Source organism: Panthera tigris, chromosome B2 (assembly GCF_018350195.1).
Source record: "Panthera tigris isolate Pti1 chromosome B2, P.tigris_Pti1_mat1.1, whole genome shotgun sequence".
Lineage (NCBI taxonomy): Eukaryota > Metazoa > Chordata > Mammalia > Carnivora > Felidae > Panthera > Panthera tigris.
Genome location: NC_056664.1, coordinates 12,504,174 through 12,524,596, shown reverse-complemented (window position 1 = coordinate 12,524,596; position 20,423 = coordinate 12,504,174). Strand labels below are relative to the sequence as shown.

Sequence of the window (20,423 nt, the reverse complement as noted above, 5' to 3'; positions counted from 1 at the left end):
TCATTCCAGAGATGGCTGTATTTCAGCGGTAAGTGATGTCCCGCTGTGCCGTCTGAACACTAGCTTAAGGGGTTAAGCATCTGGGGGGGGTGCCTTTGTGTAGGAAAGGGGGTGCTTGGTTTTATTCTGTCTTGCCGTCATCAGTGGAGGAGCAGGTTATCAGCTCCCCCTGAGCAAGGAGGGGGGAACACACCAGAAAACAGTTGAGGCACATATTCAAGTGGACTAAGACATAAAAGCTATAGACAATGACTTACAGGTTCTTTTCTACAGGGTCTTCAAAGCCTTAAAACATCTGGAATGTAAGATGATCATTTTTAGAAGGGAGGAAGAAGCCTCAGAGAGCAACCCATTCACATTACAGATATAAAACTGGGAGGCACAGAGTAAGTGGGTACTTTGTTCAAAGTCTTCCCGGTCCCAAGGCCAAGGACGTTCTAACTGGACTTAGGTTCATCCACAGACACACTCGGGAGGATCACATCTCTGCCCGTGGGACCAAAGACAGCCCCGGTTTCTAAAGCATGGGATATCAGCACTAAATTTCTTACTCTGTTTAGTTAACATTTATTTGTTTCAGAGACTCAGGATCAAAGTTGATCTCTACCAGCAAGAACCCAGAGTGTAAAACAGAGGAAAAAACAGAGTAGAAATAGTAGCAGTAAATAGTTCCGGGCCAGGAAATGTGGAAAGGGTTGTATGTATATAATCTTCACAGGGACGTGCTGTCCTCACTTTAAAGAAAAGAAAAATGGGGGAGAGAGAAGACAGAGTCTTTTTGAAGAGAAAACAGGAGGGACCACATATAGCTGCCAAGTCATAAAAACTACCTTCCCAAATTTTACTCAAACATTTATGAAAACCTAAATAAATGTCATTGATATATTGCTCATTTAATCTAAAGAGATGACCTTTCTAGATACTGCTTGGTACATAGGGGCCTGAGTCTGTTGTTTATTACTAACTCAAACAAAAAAGCACATCACTCCCAAGAAGCTCTATAATTTCCAAACCTTACAATAATAATGGTTCTTTCAATAGTCAATGGTTCACTGTTTGGACACGGGCAAGATGAAAGGCATTAGGATTTGGAGGGGGTCTTGAGTCAGGGAGGAAAGGGGACCAGGGGAATCTTCATGCGTCCTTCCACCTCCAAATCCTGCAACATCAGAAGCTGTGATAGTGAACATTCTAGAATTTAGGAAACATATCTAAATGCTTCATCTCATTTGATAAACTCGAAGAGGAAAAAAAAAAAGACAGTAGTCTGAAAAGTACCCCAGAATACTGACACTTTGAGATTTCTACTATTCATTGCTCACACGTGGGACATTACAGTTTGCCAACAATATGGAGAGCAGCATCGTGTATCAGAGGGGAGGGAATCCTGCAGCATTTCACCTGAGGGCCCCAAAAGACAACATGGCGGGCTTTGGTGTCAACCATTTTCTTTGGTTTTTTCTTTTTATTTTTTTTTAATTTTTTTTTTAACGTTTATTTATTTTTGAGACAGAGAGAGACAGAGCATGAACGGGGGAGGGGCAGAGAGAGAGGGAGACACAGAATCCGAAACGGGATCCAGGCTCTGAGCCGTCAGCCCAGAGCCCGACGCGGGGCTCGAACTCACGGACCGCGAGATCATGACGTGAGCCGAAGTCGGACGCTTAACCGACTGAGCCACCCAGGCGCCCCGTTGTCAACCATTTTCTAACGTGTTTTACTCCGTCAGATGACACAATATTCTACCTTATTTCATGAGGTAAAAGAACTATGTGATTGCACACTGACACAGTAAATCACATTATTTATAAGGCTTTCAAAGAATAAAGTGCTTTATACAGAAGTCTGGTAAATTGTTTCAGAAACTCTAATATACTCCAAAATCGTTTTGAAAAGCTATGCCTACATCTAAAACACTATGTACTCTTGAGTCTTTGTCTCTACGTTTTTCATTTTGCCATGAAACACATCATTAAGTGTTTCAAAATAATACCTTCCCCCAAACTGGCTATGAATTATGGAGGCTTTTTTTTTCAGGAACTGGAGTGGAAAAGGGAAGAACATATTTATGCTGAAAGATAAGTGTTGAGGAGATCTCTATTGTAAATATTTAATGACTATCAATAGGGTTTTCTTAACCATGGAAATGTGCATTACGAAACCCAGAATGCACAGTATATGCCTGTGTTGGGTGGCTGGGTGGGTTGGGTTGGGGCGTGGGATAAATAATTGAATTGGGCTTGTCAGAGAAAGAAAAAGCTTTGAGGTAAAGTGTATGGTAGAGCCCCAGAAGACAGCAGTTGACCAGGGAAAGACAAAATAGAGAAAAAGCCTCCCCCCCCCCCCACCCCAATGATAGTCAACCCAAAGCTAGAAATGTAGCCATTACCAAAGCCATGTTGCGGGCCAAAGAAGACAAAAGAAATCTCTGAGTGGATTTTATTTCTTAAGAGACCACAAAAGCACCCACGAATGGAGGGAAGAAGGTAAGAAGAACCATAATCCCACAAACACGCAGAGGGGAAGAGCACCAAGTCCTGGGGAGGCCAAGGTGGGACAACTGATGTGGAACTTAAATCTGTTTAAAGTTAATAACGTGAAGTTCATTATGCTTGTGCGCAGAAGGTAGAGTTCATTATATACTCAATCTCACCCTGTAACATGAATTATGGTGGATACGGCAAGAAAAAGGAGGTGGTTAGTCAGAGTTAGAGTAAGGTAAGCAGGTGCGGGTAAGGCAACCATTCTTCCTTGGGGTGGTGGCTGAACAAAGAAAGTTCCGCCATATAGCAGGAGCCAGCCACTCTGCCATCTGACAGGTTTATACAGTCACAGACTAAGGCACATCCGTTTCGCAATTGCTTACAAGATGGTTTGCCACTAGCAGGCGCTATTTAGACTACCTACACTAAGGGGTCAATCGTTGCCTGAATTTCGCTGGCCCTGACCGTGGGCACTCAAGCAGGGTTCTAGAGCTGCCTCCTCTCCTCACCATCTTCCTTCCCAATCTGGCCCCACTGTCCATAACCACAGCCTCACTGCCAGTTGCTGACTGCTTTCTGGTTCTTTCTGCCTTCCGGATCGATGGGTCTTTCTCCACTGGTTTCTCTCATTTCAGATGCACTCTACGCTTTCTTTGAGAATGGCCCAGTTCAGCTCTGTGTTCACTCAAACTAGGTTATGATGCTCTCGACTGTCCCTCCCTTAGAAATGTGAACTCCCTTCGGGCAGGCCTCATGGCTGTCTGTTCCATTCCATATCCCCAAAGCTTAGAACCTTACTCGTTCATACCAGCCCTCCCCAAAGAGGTATTTGCTAAAGAATAAATTAGCAATGAGTGATACATGAATTAGTCATGAGTGACACACGACTGAATGGGGTTAGAAGTCAAAGACATGGTCTCGGTTTCTTGCGATTCAAAAACTGTGCTGTCGCTCCGTACTGGCAGAGCCCTGAGGCACCCCACAGGCCCTGGGGGGACCGTACGAATGGAGTTTGCAATGGCGATTTGGCCTGGCCTTGCAGATAGGTTTTCTACGTGATTGCAAACATGGTGTGGTTATGGAGACCATCAAAAATGGCGGGACCACAGGGGCGGGGCTATGGCACAGTTACATGTGGTTAAACATCCCCCCGCTCGTCTGCCTCCCTAGAGACAGCCATTCTGGTAAGCCTTTGGCGATCAACAGGCCTGCCCTTGTGCACACCAGCAGAAGAACCGTTTCCTCCTCTCTGTTTGAGTCCCTGTTGATTCTGTAGTTTAGGAGGAACGGGAGCGCTGTCCAAATACCAAACGCTCCATATGTTTACCTAATTGCCGTTCTCACCACCGTGAACGTGCAGCCGTCCTACCTACACTCATGAAGCGCCTCCCTGGAGTCTGGCAGGACATTATGAATTCTTTTCCTGACCTATATTTACCGACACAATTGTGGTCCTCTCTCCCTTTGCGAACTTACTAATTTTGTCGAGATGCCATATGTCTGTGTATAAATGCAAGTTTAACTCTCTTCTTCACTCTTATCATCATTTATGGGAGGAGAATTTGTGAGCCATTAAAGAGGACTTCTTAAGCTAGACTGTCTTAATTCGGAATTCAGATGGTCCTCCTTCTATTGAAAACGACAGGGCTGCTCAAATTAAGACTGCCAACGTGGGCCAAAGCAAAGGTGACGTCTGCAAACACACAGGAGCCGCAAGGGTAGCCGGTGAAACGCATTTGCCAAAGCCAGTCAAGTTGCCTGGCATCTGTCTCCTTAACGCCAAATAATCCTTGGCCTCTTTTTACTTCTATGTTTCAACCGTCTGATGCACCTCAAGGATGGAGGGGTCTCACAACTCAACGGTTTTCCCTCCTGTGTTTATGCGGGATGAAGCATAGGTTTCCTGAGAGCTGGTGGTCTCTCGTTCTACCCCCTCTTTCATTGAATTAGGGAAAGGAAGCTTATTTAAAGGGGGAAAGAGATGAGGCTGGGAGGTCGTGCACGGAGCCAGACAGTTGGAGACTCTCTGTGTGCAGCTCAAAGGGGCCAGGAAGCCTGCTGGACGCGAGGTGCTCGCTATAGCTCAGAAGCAAGGCAACCGGCAGCTGGGAGAAGGTTCTGGTCTCACGTAAGGGCTGTTCCTTTTTTTTTTTTAAGTGTAATTTATTGTCAGATTGGTTTCCCTACAGCACCCAGTGCTCCTCCCAACAGGTGCCCTCCTCAACGCCCATCACCCATTTCCCCCTCTCCCCTACTCCCTATCAACCCTCAGTTTGTTCTCGGTCCTTATGAGTCTCTTATGGTTTGCCTCCCTCCCTCTCTAACTTTTTTTTCCCCTTCCCTTCCCCCATGGTCTTCTGTTAAGTTTCTCAGGATCCACATATGAATGAAAACATACGGTATGTCTTTCTCTACCTGACTTCTTTCACTTAGCATAATACCCTCCAGTTCCACCCACGTTGCTGCAAATGGCCAGATTTCATTCTTTCTCATACGCAAGGGCTGTTCCAAGGGTCCCACTGGCCAGGTGACACTGATGGATGTCACAGCTCCGTGGTAAATGGGTCTCTGGCTTACAGATTTTGGTCAGTTCCTCCGAGACTGGGATTACCCCATTAATTCAAATTAAGGCCATTCAGAAATATACTAAAGTTTTTTGGGGGCAGGGAGGATATCAGAGAAGGATGAAAAGAAAGAGGAAGAAAAACAATAATTTTACAAGCCTGGATGACACTATTGGTTAAGTGTCATATTTTGCTTTCTTTTTACTTCTACCATGACCATTTTCTGCTATCATTAAATATTGTTTTCTAACAGGATTTTTTAAGTTTACGTTTTTATTTTGAGAGAGAGAGAGAGCGTGCGCATGAGTTGGGGAGGGGCAGAGAGAGAGGAAGAGAGAGAATCCAAAGTAGGCTCCGTGCTGTCAGCACAGAGCTGACCTGGGCTCAATCTCATGAACCGTGAGATCATGACCTGAGCCGAAATCAAGAGTCAGATACTTAGCCGACTGAGCCACCCAGGAGCCCCTTGAAACAGGATTTTTAACCATTTTCAACATTTCACATATATTTTGTTGCAACACCACCCTCTTACATGGGTGCTATCGCTATCTACATTTTATAACCTTAGATACTCGAGATGTAAGGCAACTTGCTCAACGTTACGCCTCAACAAAATAGCAAAGCTGGACTATGAACCCAAGCAGTCTGGAGCCTACATACGGTCTTTTCTACCATGATCTACAACCTCTGAATCATATGGAGCTAGCATAATTATATTCAGTCATGCTCCCAATGTTGGACATGTGTGTGTATTTAATTTGAATATAATTTCTGATCCATGTTTAATGTGGACCATTCATTAGTTTTTGTCAAGAATGGAAAAACGAAGTTTCCCATTGAAACAGTATTGTTCTCCAGTGATATCATGGCTGTTGAAAACTACTTGGCCAAAGAGAAGAGAAAATTTAAAATTCTGTACGACCCTTCCATGCCGTCTTGATTTAAGCATTATTTCTCAACTGTCAAAAACCGGTAAGTTTTAAACATGCTGCTGTCCACGGGAGAAAAGTTCTTCAAAATAGTATGACTTATAAATTTACAAATCAATGCCTCCCTACAAAAAAAAAAAAAAAATAACAACAACACATGGAGATACCATTTCTCATCATCATTTGGCAAGACTCTCTGTTTTGAACATTTTCAGCACTGGCAAAATTGTATGGAAACAGGTACTTTCATCCACTGCCTCTGGAAATATAAACTGGTATGATTTTATTGGAAAGTAATTTGGCAACACGTATCAAAAGGTCTTAATACTTGGAACACTTTTAAGCTCTGAAATTTACTGGTAAGGGAGTATCCTAAGGAAGCCACTAGGAATGGCAACGAATATAAAGCTATAAGAACATTCTTGGCAGCATAAGAGCCAAAAAAGAAAACCATAAACCTTAAATGTCCGGTGACCAATTAGATATATTTTAGGATATGTATTCAATGGTACACGATATAATATTATAATACTACATAAACGCTAAAAATCGTGCTGTAGATATATATCTGTTGGTATGAAAAGATGTGCATTATTCCACTTTTAAGAGGAACAGAAAGGTTAGGTAACAGCACATACTGTAGTGTTCCCTACGACCATCCAATGGTAGTCTCTCTAGCTGAATTTACGCACACCATCATCAGAAATACCTCTTTCTTACCAGTGCCTTACCATCCATCCTAATCAGTGATCTCAAAATAATTAGAAGCTGTTTTCTCTCCCACAAAAGAGCGAGGGTTCCGTTTTTGTAAGACACAGAAAGAGTCAACAGGTGGAGACTATGTGAATCTACAGAGATTTTACATTTACATGGTGTGTTTCCGTGTCCCTGAGAACAGACAGCCAGACCTCCCCGCCACCATCTTGGGGGCCTGACAATTAAGCGATAGTTATCATGGGTGACGGATTGTGGAGGTTTTACCTGTAACATGTGCTTTCATCACAATGGAGAAACATAAGCAGTCAGTTCTTTCCCAGCAGATCTTTCTGCGCAGATTCTGCTTGAGTAGCAACAGTGGCAGTAGAGAAAGTCACTGGAAAATGCCTAGACCTGTAATTATAAACACAATTTCCCACTGGGTTAGGCAGCTCTCTGTGTCCTTCATTCACATCAGATGAAGTCACAGAAAAGAGAAACACAGGTGCACAGTCTCTCCCCCCCCCCCCCCCCACACACACCTCTTATGGCAAAATGTCAAAAACTCAGCAAGCAGACCCATAGTAGGTCCGCATCTCCAGGGATGAGAGGATTCCGGCCAGGGGTTGTCACCCAGCACCCCATCTTCTAACCTCAGGGATGTCACCATCAAGATGATGTGGCTCCTTCCCTTCCTTCCCTGACTAATGATTCCAAAACTTCAGAGAAATTAAAAAACAAAAAAATAGTTCTCCAGAAAATGTCAGAACCATGACTGAATTGGATGGTTCCCTAAGATTCCTTCCAGACACAAAGTGAAGTGAATTCAGTACCTGTTTTCACCATAAGAGCCTGACTTCCACTTTTGCAAGGAGAAGTGTCTCTCTGTTGATGATTCAGGGGCCGCACGGTATTGGTGATAAAATTCAAAGTCATCGCTAACATTTATTGAACACTTCCCAAGTTCTTGGCGTCATGCACACCACCCCACTCTATGGCACCCTTCCAAGTGGCCACCAATCATTATTATCTCTGTTATTGACAAGAAACCTGACGGTTTGTACAACTAGTAGATATTACAGCTAGGATTTAAGCCACTAGTGTTCACAGAAGCCATGCTTATAATTACAGTGCTATACCATATCTCCAAAACTGATCTTGCTATCAACATTCCTGTGTTTATCACAAAAAAATTGAATATCAAATCATCACCCTATTTTCCCCAGAGCTGGTATGTTATGTAGGTCTCAGCATCACTAACTCTTTTTGGACGTGGCTGCCCCATCCATTCTAACACCCAAGATAAATTGAAATCAACATGTTCCTATTTCAATCAAGAGCAAATGTATAGTTATTTCGGTAAATTAAAAATGCCATCTAATCCCAAATCCAGATGCTGAACCACAAAGGAAAAACCTAAAATCCAAAGTCCTCCCTAAACTGGCTACATTTTATTGGAAAGAAGACAGACTAATTAAATCTGTCTCAGATTAATTAAAATCTCAGATTAATAAAATCAAGAGCCATATGTGAATCCCTAATTTAAGACATGGAAGACGGGGCGCCTGGGTGGCTCAGTCGGTTAAGCGTCCGACTGCAACTCAGGTCATGATCTCATGGTCTGTGAGTTCCAGCCCCACGTTGGGCTCTGTGCCAACAGCCCGGAGCCTGGAGCCTGCTTGGGATTCTGTGTCTCCCTCTCTCTCTGCCCCTCCCCCATTCATGCTCTCTCTCTCTCTCTCTCTCTCTCTCTCTCTCTCAAAAACAAAAACAATCTTCAAGTCATGGAAGTAAAGAGAGAAATTTCTATACATTATAATATGCCTATGGGTTGGTTTAAAAAAATACATAAAACAGTTTTAGCTACTTACAGATTCCATCTACTACAAGTTTTAAAATCACTGCAACACAGAGTAGATGGGAGCATATCAAGAAAGCAGCAAAGTTATTTATGGGTCCTACGTGAATTTCCCTTTCGGACATGTGTATATATACACACAGGTTTTATTTGCACTATTCTGGTTATGCCTCTGTGCTTCGTGCATGCCGCTACCTTTGCTTAGCAAAGGCCATTTGCCGACTAGAAAATGCCAACTCATTCTTCAAGACCAACTTCAAACCTCCATTTCTTGTGATGTCCACTTCCCCCAGCCTGTTTTCTGGAAATCCAAGCAACAGATTCTACCCTCTCCTATTCTCTTAGCTCAGCAATGGGCTACATCTTCCTCTCCCAAATGATGCCCCATAAGCAACTACCCATTATGGGTTCTACCATCAGCACACACCCTCCTGCCTCTCCCCTATACCACCATCGCTGTTCTAGGCCACCAACCAGCACAGCTCATTGGGACTATTGCACTGGTCTCCCTGCCCCTACTCCTGCCACCCACCCTGCAGCCCATTCTCCTGCCTAAGGCAAGGCAGTGGCTTTCCACTGAGCCAGATTCTTAGTGTGGCCTCCAGGGCCCAGTATGGTCCAGTCCTCGTGTTCCAGCCTGCACTCCAGCTTTTCCAGCTTACTTTTAATTCTCTAAAAGCACTTTGCTCTCCTAGGCCTCAGGGCCTTTGCACATGATCTCCTCTTTTCTCCAAGTCACGCTCTTCAGATCACCTTGTATTCTTTTCCCCTTCAGATCTCAGCTCAGCCCTCCTCCTCACGGAGAAGCCTTTCTGGCCTCCATGGCCAGGTCACTACCTCCTACCACACGCTTTGACAGAAGCACTGTCCCTTTATATACCAGTCAGCTGGTTTTTTTTTTTTAAGTTTATTTTATTTATTTTGAGAGAAAGAGAGAGAGAGAGTGTGTGAGCAGGAGAGGGGCAGAGAGAGAAGGAGTGAGAGAAAATCCTAAGCAGGCTCCGCGATGTCAGCACAGAGCTTGAACCCACGAACCATGAGATCGTGACCTGAGCCAAAATCACGAGTCGAGCTCAACTCCAACTGAGTCACCCACGTGCTCCTATATGTCACCTTTATAATTTTACTTTTTTTTTCCTAGATTTGTTGATTATTGCTTGTTTCTCCTACCTACTAGTAAGCTCTAGGAAAGGAAAACTGTGTACACTCTTGTCTATCCTTTTATCCTCTGTATTCAACACATGCTTGGCACATTATAGACACTCAGTAGAAATCTGCTGCATGAATAAATGAGAAAAGGAAGGAGGAAGGGAGAGAAGAAGAACATCCCCTAATAGTGTTTGCTGAATTAATTTGCTGATGGCATTTCAAGACACAGAATGGAAGGCCTGCCTTCCTTTGGACAGCATGCAAGGCTCCTTGTGATCCTCCCCGGCCAGCTGTGTCACACCTCCAGTCACCCTGGCCACTCAGCACTTCTGAATCCTTGTGGCCTCCTGACCTGACCAGCCCTGCCTTGCTCCTGGCTCCTGTCCACACCCTGGTCCCATCTGTCCCCTCTGCACATCATCTTTCTAAACTCATTCTTCAGGTCTCAGAGACAGGACTCCTTTCTGTGAAGACCTCTCTAATACTTTGGGAAGCCGGTGCCCTCTTTCCCCATTTTTCTACAACACCCTGGACCTTTCCCTATCAAGGCAATGGTCACATTTCCTTGTACTTGTATCTTAAATGAGTCCACTTCTCCCAATACACTGAAAGCCCCTTAAAGGTAAGGGAGGGGTGTTACCTCATCAACCATCTCCAGAGATTAGCACAGCAGCCTATAACACATAGTCTATAAATCAAGATTTGTTGAATGAACAAACACACACACACACACACACACACACACACATATCTATTATATATGTGTACAAATTTCATATATGTAAAGCTTCAGAGTTGAATATTTGAAATATATTATTATTATTTTAAGGTTTATTTATTTTTGAGAGATAGAGAGAGAGACAGAGCATGAACAGGGGAGGGGCCAAGAGAGGTGGAGTCAGAATCTCAAGCATACTCCAGGCTCTGAGCTGTCAGCACAGAGCCCGACGTGGGGCTCAAACTTGCAAATCAGATCATGACTCATGAGATCATGATCTGAGCCAAAGTTGGATGCTTAACTGACTGAGTCACCCAGGCACCCCTGAAATACATTATTAATATAGCATATTTTAATTATTATTCAATGCCGTGAGACACAATGGTTATCACTTCATCTGTAAAGTGGACATAGGAACACACTCCTGTAACTGAGCAGTTGGGGAAAGTGAATAGAGTAAGTAAAATGTTTAGCACAGAGCTCAGTATTCTAGAAGCACTCTATAAATATTAATTGCATAATCATTATCACTATCAACATCATCATTAGGGCAACCAAGTTGAATTTACAATCCATGCTTCAAAATTTAATAGTTTTATTGGCCAACGTTTTGTCCTATTAAAACATTAATTAGCATTAGCATCTCGGCAAGACCATAAAAGTGGCTAAAATTTGCATCTAGCAAGCTAAGGAAAAAGAAGAGTCTTACTATCGCTGAAGGACAAATTATTGTTTTAGTAATCGGCCATGTATGTGTAAGTTACAAAAGCATCAACAGAAAAGAAGTCTTTCTGTACAAAACCCATCTATAAAATCTAAATGATAGAAACAAATATTATCATTCAAATGCTATAAACATTTGGCTGAAATAATTAGAATTGCTTACTGTAAATTATTTCTTTTGCTAAAAAAAAAAAAAAAAAAACCCAGAGCAAAAACCAAGATAGAGATTCATCCTTTTCTTTTAATTACTGGACAGAGTAATGTGATTTTATAAATTGTATTATGTATTTGCTTGATGAATATGCCATAAAACGTTTGATTTCATAGCAAACACATTTCATGTGTCATTGTGATTTAGAATTGCTGAAATTTAATGAAATATACTATGCAGAAGAGGGGAAAACAGGCAAGGCAGTTTTTTGCAACAGTTTTTTGGAAAAAAAAATAATGTGAGGATGAATTGTTTACAAGTGCTACCAGTATATTCTCTTGCATATTGGCCAAATGTAAATAATGAACATTAAAGTATTTTGTATACTGAATGCTCTTTGAGATATAAGGTACTATCATTATTGCATTTTGAGATTTCTATTCTCAGTTCATCTTTATCACTGTGACAAATGATAAAACCCACAGCAAGACAGATTTCTAATTGGGGCTTAACCATCATTTGAAATGTACGAGAGTCACAGAGGGAAAATATTATAAAAATGCTAAATTCTTAACTTCTAATTGTTTTACCACTAGAATAGTAATCTACTTTTAAACTGAGTTATACTTCCGTTCATCGGTCATCACCACTGAGCACTTTAACATAATGCAGATAAGTTGTTCTTTGCAACATAATTAGGATGGAAAGGTAAAACAAACTGAGCAAAAGAAAAAAGTCCATTTACTTAGGTAATTTTTTTTTTTAATTTGAGAGAGAGAAAGAGCAAGCAGGGGAGGGGGCAGAGGGAGAAAGAGAGAGTCTTAATCAAGCTTCATGTTCCATGGAGAGCCCAACGTGGAGCTCAATCCCACAACCCTGGGACCATGACCTGCGTTGAAACCAAGAGTTAGATGCTCAACCAACTGAGCCACCAAGGTGCGCCTTTACTTAGACAATTTTTATCCGAATTTACTATTAACTTCATGATCATGATGCTTATGTTCGTGTCATAAAATCCACTGAAATCTTGGAAATTCATAAGGCAAAATTCCTCCCTATTTATTATGCCGGTGCCTCAGTTGAACGACCTTCTCAGTCGTTCAAATGTTACTCTTCCTTTAAGATCTAGCTCAGCCATCACTTATCCTGTGACATGCTCCCACACAGACCGTATTTGTCCTGCCATGTAATGTTTTCCTCTCTCAACTGTGAGCTCCTGAGAGTCACTGACCATCTCTCTGCATTTTTTCCTAACAGCCTACACAGTTCTCTCAGTAGATACTGGCTCAATGTGTCAATGAATATACACACTTTGATACTCTTAACACCCTGGCGAAAAGGTCACTAATTGTGATCTAAAGTTAAAGGTTAAAGTAAAAAAAAAAAAAAAAAAATTTCCATTTTTAGTGAAATGAAACTCTTAGCATTTTCACTTCCAGATGCATCGACATTACATAAATGATGTTGAAACTATTTCAGAAAATAGCCACGCTGCATTCCTGTCTGAGAATTAGTCTGAAAAATATCAAGCCACCCAGGGGCCTCTGGGTGTTCCCATGACAAACGTTCAGTGGGGTATTGATTCCACACATTCATTTAACGGAAATCAAGAGTAAGGTTCAACCTCCACAAACCAGCTTGTCACATCTTATTCTGTTCAGCCGCTTAAGAATAAGCTGAAGGTTCCCCGGAGAGGTCTGCTCCCCCCCACCCCCCACCTCTACAACTGGCTAGCACTTCAGCGATGATGTGTCTCAGCAGCAGAGAACCTCAGTCCTCAAGCACAGCTCCTGCTTCCATTTTCCATCTTCATCGTAATTCTTACTCCCACATGGACCAATTTCTCACGTATCCACAGTTAATTCTGCAAGCCTGAACCTTTGAGCCTGTGACAGTTTGCCTGGCCGTGTAACATATTACATCATCACACACATGCCGAATCCTACCTCGCTAGAAAGGCCACATCCCGCTCGGAAAAAAAACAGTGGGCAGGAAAAGAACAAGTTTCTCGTAATAACCCATCCAAGCTGATTGTCCACATTTGGAACCATTCGGCACTCTTGGGACAGTAAATGCAGATTTTCCAAGAGGTCACCCAGGCTTACTTGCTGGGTCCGCTTCCTCCACGCCCCAAGAATTTCTAAGCATCCATTGGAAGAGGAGGAGAGGGGGCTTCTGTGTCCTCTGTCGCATTCCACTTAGTGGTTATTGTCAGCTTTGCTCTATATCCTTGGCCACACAAATGACCCCAGAGATTTCACTGCGAGACCACACCTTCTAACCACCCCTGTGCGATGTCAAGACACTGGAGACTATAATATGAGACAGGTAGACTGTAGAAGTAATACGAGAAAATTCTGGCTTACGTTATACATTATCACCTTAACAATATCTGTATTTTTGAAACATAACACGCAACACAGCGACTATAGGTAACACTGCCCTATAGTAATATATGAAAGTGGTTAAGAGTAAATCCTGAGTTCTTTTCACAGGTAAAAAAAAAAAATGTGTTTTCTTCTTTCTCTTTATTTTTTTTTTTTCTATATGAGATAATGGATGCTAACTAAACTTATTCTGGTAATCATTTCACGATATATGTAAGTCAGGCTGTAATACTGTATACCCTAAACTTATACAGCACCATATGTCAATTGTAGCTCAATAAAAATGGGGAAAGAATTCAATCCAAAAACTATCTATTTTCATTATGTAAAATTTGAAACCTACAAAAGAGTGAATGCAATGTGTATATAATCTATGAAGCATTAACAACAGAATGTTCATTAGTCTACTGTCCTATGTAAGACGTTGCTGGGATTGCCGCATATACCTCTTTGGTATTTCTCTAAGCTCTTCTCCTGCCTCTTCTCCAGGGGTAACCACAACCCTGCATTTTGTATGTATCACTCCCTAAAATATACACTTTAGTGTTGGCGTTTTATAGTGTATCATACTGTATGCAGCCTTCTGTGGCTAATGTTTTTTTATTTTTCCCCACATAAAGCTGTTTCTAATATTTAACTATGGTGTTGCAATTACCTGTGCTTTATACATTTTTACTGGTGTATAATATTCCCTTGTATGAATGTTTCAATATGGTTCTACTGATGGCTTTTAAAATATTTTAGTTTCTAGTGTTAACTTTTAGTTTTTATTTCTACTATAAACAATGAGGTTTCCATTGGAAACAATACACATAAGCCAAGTTTCTCTGGGGATACTTCCCAATATGTCCTTCCCATATTAAAATCAAGAGATTTTTAAAAAATCAAGGAGATTTTTTTAATGTTTTATTATTTATTTTAGAGAGAGAGACAGACAGAGTGCCAGCAGAAGAGGGGCAGAGAGAGAGGGAGACACAGAATCCGAAGCAGGCTCCAGGCTCTGAGCTGTCAGCACAGAGCCTGATGCAGGGCTCGAGCCCACAAACCGTGAGATCATAACCTGAGCCAAAGTCTGATGCTCAACCAACTGAGCCACCCAGTTGCCCCTGCTTTTTTTTTTTTTTTTTTAATGCTTATTTACTTTTGAGACAGAGCGAGATAGTGCAGGGGAGGGGCAGAGAGAGAAAGGGACAGAGGATCTGAAGCAGGCTCTGGGCTGAACTCACAAACCAGGAGATCGTGACCTGAGGCAAAGTCACATGCTTAACCAACTGAGCCACCCAGGTGCCCCATCCCAACCGTTCAATTCTTAAGCAAGATGGCTGCCAAAGGGGTCAGAGAATGCTTTAGAATAAATACATTAGGTTCCGGGGACCAAAACTGCCCACCTGGAACAGGAAGTCACACACAAAACTTAAAATACACAAAACTATGGCAAATTGAGAGAATTCCTTATTTCCTTCAATATTAGAGAGGAACAGATAACCAAAACAGATAAAGAAAAGACTTATTAGCTTTTATTTTAGAATAGGAATTTTTTTTTAAACCTTTGTTACTAGGTTTTGCCAGGTGTAAGCTTAGAGGAAAAGGTTTCTTCCTTCTCCAAAAGACCAAGGTCAGAGCTTGAGGCTTCTGACCCCTTCGGTCCTGGCTCAGAGTATGAACTCCACACCAGCCAGTTCTAGATTTTTCCCTGCAGTATGCCAACACACCTGGCGGGGTTTGAGCAAGACAACTCCACGGCGGACACTGAAGTGAATCGCGAGAGGAACTAGTCTACCTTCTGTACCTAACACGAACGGAAGTTTATGAAATACAGTCAGCTTTTGGCCAACAGTGTTGTCCATAGTTTCGACTTTCTTCCCCACAGCCATCTGTTATCAGTAGTAGCCAGTACCTGAATGTTAAATTATCTTCACCATGTTTCCACGTTCTTTCTCCATTCTGGTTAGCTTCAAAAAGCAAGGAAGGGGGGCGCCTGGGTGGCTCGGTCAGTTGGGCGTCCGACTTCGGCTCAGGTCACGATCTCGCGGTCCGTGAGTTCGAGCCCCGCGTCAGGCTCTGTGCTGACAGCTCAGAGCCTGGAGCCTGTTTCAGATTCTGTGTCTCCCTCTCCCTGACCCTCCCCCGTTCATGCTCTGTCTCTCTCTGTCTCAAAAATAAATAAACGTTAAAAAAAAAAAAAAAAAGCAAGGAAGGATATGTCTGAGAGCAGGCAGCATGAGGCCTTCAAATATATGGTGGATGTCTCTGAACATGGGGGGTTTGGGGGTTTTGGGGTTTTTTTGTTTGTTTGCTTGTTTTGTTTTGTTTTGCCTCTACAGTGATGTCTTTTGCTTCTTATTATATTCTCTCCCTGTTTTAATTAGGTAAGGCCAAGGGGCCTTATAGCAATCACACAGGTGGTGCCTTCTCTTTTTAGGCCAATAAGCTGGAACCTGGCCAGGCAGCGTTAAAGGAGTGACTCTTTCCTTCTTGGTCAAGAAAGCTCTCCAACTCCCAGTTACTTTCTGCTGCAAGTGTGGTAAACAAAGCAATCCTATTCTGACGTTTAGTATCTGCTGCTGGATGTCCACAAATATGGGGGCGGGGGGGGGGGAATGTGTCTGTAACCTCAGGTGAAACTCAGATTATGAGACATATTAAAACATATTAAAATCACATTTTTTTTTAATTTTTTTTTCAACGTTTTTTTTAATTTTTATTTTTGGGACAGAGAGAGACAGAGCATGAACGGGGGAGAGGCAGAGAGAGAGGGAGACACAGAATCGGAAACAGGCTCCAGGCTCCGAGCCACCAGCCCAGAGCCTGACGCGGGGCTCGAACTCACGGACCGCGAGATCGTGACCTGGCTGAAGTCGGACGCTTAACCGACTGCGCCATCCAGGCGCCCCTAAAATCACATTTTTTAAAAGATTTTATTTTTAGGTAATCTCTACACCCAGCGTGAGCTTGAACCCACAACCCCAAGGTCAAGAGTCACAGGCTCTACAGACTGAGCCAACCAGCCACTCCCAAAATTACATTTTAAAGGATCCCTTTGGGGGCACCTAGGTGGCTCAGTCAGTTAAGCAGTGAGTCTTCCGCTCAGGTCATGATCTCACAGTCCATGAGTTCTAGCCCCGCTGGGGCTGCTTGCTGTCAACACAGAGCCTGCTTCAAATCCTCTGTCCCCCCCCCCCTTTCTCTCTCAAAAATAAAATAAACATTAAAAAATAATTATAAAGGATCCCTTTGTAACACTGATACGTAAAGATCCTCTTAAAACGACCATTTTCCACAACTAGAAAAAGCTTTCATCTACAATGAGTCTGTATTCCGACGTTATGTTACAAGTGTGTCTGGCTTTTTATTCCGCGACTAGATTACCTTTTCGGGAAAATGATTGTACTTGGTGGTAAGTGCTTAATGAGGTCCTAATTAGTCCTCCTCCCAAACCCTTCCACTCCTACGGGAAACGAGGTCAGAGCGCAATTCCAGGCCCACAGCATCAGGTGGAGGTTACCACAGCGGCACAAAGGGGAGCCCTTCCCCGAGACCCATCTGCAGCGAGGGCCATGCCCTTCACCGTCAGGCGCGGAGTACAAAAGGGCTAAGCACTGATTACAAGAGCTTTGCAAAGGAGCTGTTCCAACAAGCAGGACCACCCACCCGCTCGCTCGCCTCAGCTCCTCCCCTCCCGGCCTGGCTGCCCCGCCCCGCCCCCTGATTGGCCGGCCGCTCGGCCCCGGCGCACACCTCCGGGGCGCGCGGCGCAGGGCGGGGCCTCGGCGCTCCCTCCCCGGCGGCCCTCCGCCCGCCCCCCGTGCATCCCCGCACCCACACGGGAGCGCCACCGCTCCGGGACGCGAGCCGGCAGCGGCAACGTGGCAGGCTGCCAGCGGCTTGAGCTCCTACTCCTTTCTACAAGAGGCATGGTGAGCAAATTAGAGGTTATAAACACCTCCGGTGGAAGGAGGAAAATTCCTTTGGGCTCAGTAAGGGAACTTCGTCAGCGGCGGGCGTCTCGGGGGTATAAGACGGATGTGCTCACCCACGCCCCTTAGCCCTGCTGGGCATGTAGGGACCGCACCTTCTGCTGGTCACAGTTCCGGCAGCAGGGCAGAAAATGTTTCCTGGGGAAGAATGGCTCTCGAGGCCCCCTGATGAACAACATAAAGCCGTTTTCAATGTAACGGAACGCACACTCCTAAATGGAGTGCTGCCGAATCCACCGTGAGCGAGAAGGCTGGGAGTAAAATATCTGGGGTTCCCGATCTCGGTTCAAGTTTTATTAGGAAACCAGAAAAGCACACGTCTCTGGCCAGCACGGCAAAGAGAAGGGAGTTCTCAACTGTGCTGGATATAGAAGCAGGCAGTCTAGGATTAAGTAAAAGAAGCGGAGTCAATTAAGAATGATGCTTTGATGCATGGAACATAGCTTGTCACACCTTGCAGGGGCTGATCGCCAGTGTGGGATGGTTTTAAGATCACAGCCCTCCAGCACCTTCCTGATACCTGAAGCTCTATCATTAGAATCTTTCCTTTGGCTTAAAGATTCTCTTTCTCTTTAAATTTCAGAATAATACGCTACCTTGGAAGCGAAGTATCCAGATAGTCAAAAAAAAGGAATACACACACACACACACACACACACACACACACACACGGAAAGGGAACAGGTTTTGAATCAAAGCTGAGTATTAATCTTAGTTTTACCGCTACCAGTTGTGTAACTTCAGGGAAGTTACTTATTAGCCTGACTCCCAAGTTCATCAGCTGTGAAATGAGACAAACACCTGTCTCAGAAAGCTGATGCCAAGCTAAAGTTCAATTGTGTATATAACACGTGGCCCAAACCACACTCATAGCAGACATTGGGCTGCTGGTTTTCCTCTCCTTTTGTAAAGAGCGGGTCAGAACAAGGGCGTAAGTGAGAACAACAGGAGGAAGCTGGCTTCTGGACTTGGAAGTGATGAGAAGGTCAGCAGAGATGGAGACGGGGGCAGCAGGGAGCAAAGGGCACCTGGGGCCAGGTAATGGCATCTGTTTCACGAATGTGAGATCGGTTCTGCTGCAGGGCATATGGTGGCCACAAGGTGACATTTATTTGCAATGCTGACTGGCTGGCGAGAACATGAATTTAGAAGCTGCCTTCCACAAAGAGCCACACCTCACCCCTCCCAGGGCTCTCCCTTGCTTGGGAGTCCAGGTGGGGCAATGAGGTGTTGGGGTGCATGTCAACAGTTGTGCTACCACGTCACCTGCAAGAGGGTGGGAGCAGGTGAAACTATGACCAGATGGCAGGCAGGCAAGCCAGGAGAAGATACCAAGTGCGATTTCCAGCTTGCTGAAGCCCAGTGATGGCAGCCAGGTTCCACTGACCCACAGGCCAGGTGAGTGGGGCTGGAGACCTCCCTACTGAGTTATCAAGGACTGGCCCCACCCCAAACTGTGTAGCCGAAGATGGTTTCCTTTTCCGATGCATCAGCACCTTCACACTTAGGGATCCTCCCTTATCTCCCACGGAAGAGCCAGCCATCATTGGCTAGCAAAGCACGAACTAAGCAATTTCACGATCACTCAGGTGAATGAGCCACACAGAGAGGGCTAAAAATGGTAGGAGGGGAGGGGCTCTAGAGCAGGCTGCTGCAGACTGTATTTTCACCATGAGAAGACTTCTGAAACTCAAAAGACCATTAAGCAGAAGGCAGACCCTCTAGAAACTCCCTTCTGTAACTGCTGCCGATAAAAACAAGCTTAACCTGAATAATAAAAAGGGAGGAGGTATTTTTAGTAATAAACAGTAACAGCTAACACAACAGTGACATTATTTAGAAATGTTAATAGGTCAAGACTTCGCCTCTTCTGTTCCCCCCGAAAAGGCCTATCTGGAACCCCAGCGGTGGGTACAGCACGGTCTGGAGGCCACACATCTGACAGCGTTCGTTGCTACAGTGTTACTGGGCTGCGACTCGGGTACTTTTGCTTTTACAAAATTTCAAAATGCAGAACGGAGAAACGATAATGGTACACGGTAATCATGTACATGGTTTATTGTGCTTTTTTCTCTTATGCAGTTGCAGTGAATTAAGGGCCGTTGTTTTCTATTTGATAATCAAAATGAACAACCTTGGGATCATTTATTCCATGTATTATCTGTAATAAATGTTTTAAATTCCAGTTGACCTTTCCCTAACCCCCTGGTATAGGGCTTTTTCTTCCTCCTTTATTTATTTATTTTTTAACATTTATTTATTTTTGAGAAAGAGAGACAGAGCACGAGCAAGGGAGGGGCAGAAATAGAGGGAGACACAGAATCCGAAGCAGGTTCCAGGCTCTGGGCTGTCAGTACAGAGTCTGACGCAAGGCTCAAACCCAGGAACCGTGAGATCATGACCTGAGCTGAAGTCGATGCTTAAACGACTGAGCCATCCAGGCGCCCCTTCTTCCTTCCTATGATGAGCCATGTGCACAAGGAATGTGACATAATTGTAATACCAGTGTGAGCAAAACCATAAAGGAAGGTATATAAAAGCATCATACCATGCTTCCCAAAGCCAAGGGAAATGATTTTAGTGTATACACATTGCTGATTATACTCCATCAGTACAGATAATTAAAAGTTGACTATATAATAATATTAAACGGCAGGCACAACTTTTTGAAAATTTCTCCCTGGTATTAGCAATGCAAAAACACCGACTTGAATGTTCAACGCTAATCAAATTCATCTCTTCTTAAGAGCAGTGTATAATAAATGGGTAGCCTAAAAGGAATGCTTTG

The 20,423-nt window shown here is 43.7% G+C and overlaps 1 protein-coding gene across 7 annotated transcripts in view; it reads right to left on the bottom strand.

Annotated features, from left to right (window-relative positions):
• ATXN1 (ataxin 1) overlaps positions 1-20,423 on the bottom strand; it is a 411,201-nt gene that overhangs the window by 243,614 nt on the left and 147,164 nt on the right. For 6 of the 7 annotated variants that reach the window (XM_042985667.1, XM_042985668.1, XM_042985665.1 and 3 more), the window contains exon 4: positions 6,958-7,086. The gene's annotated coding sequence lies outside the window, so the exon portion shown is untranslated. Of the gene's footprint in view, positions 1-5,499; positions 7,087-20,423 lie in introns of those variants that run through there. The other variant, XR_006217480.1, reaches the window with a different exon arrangement.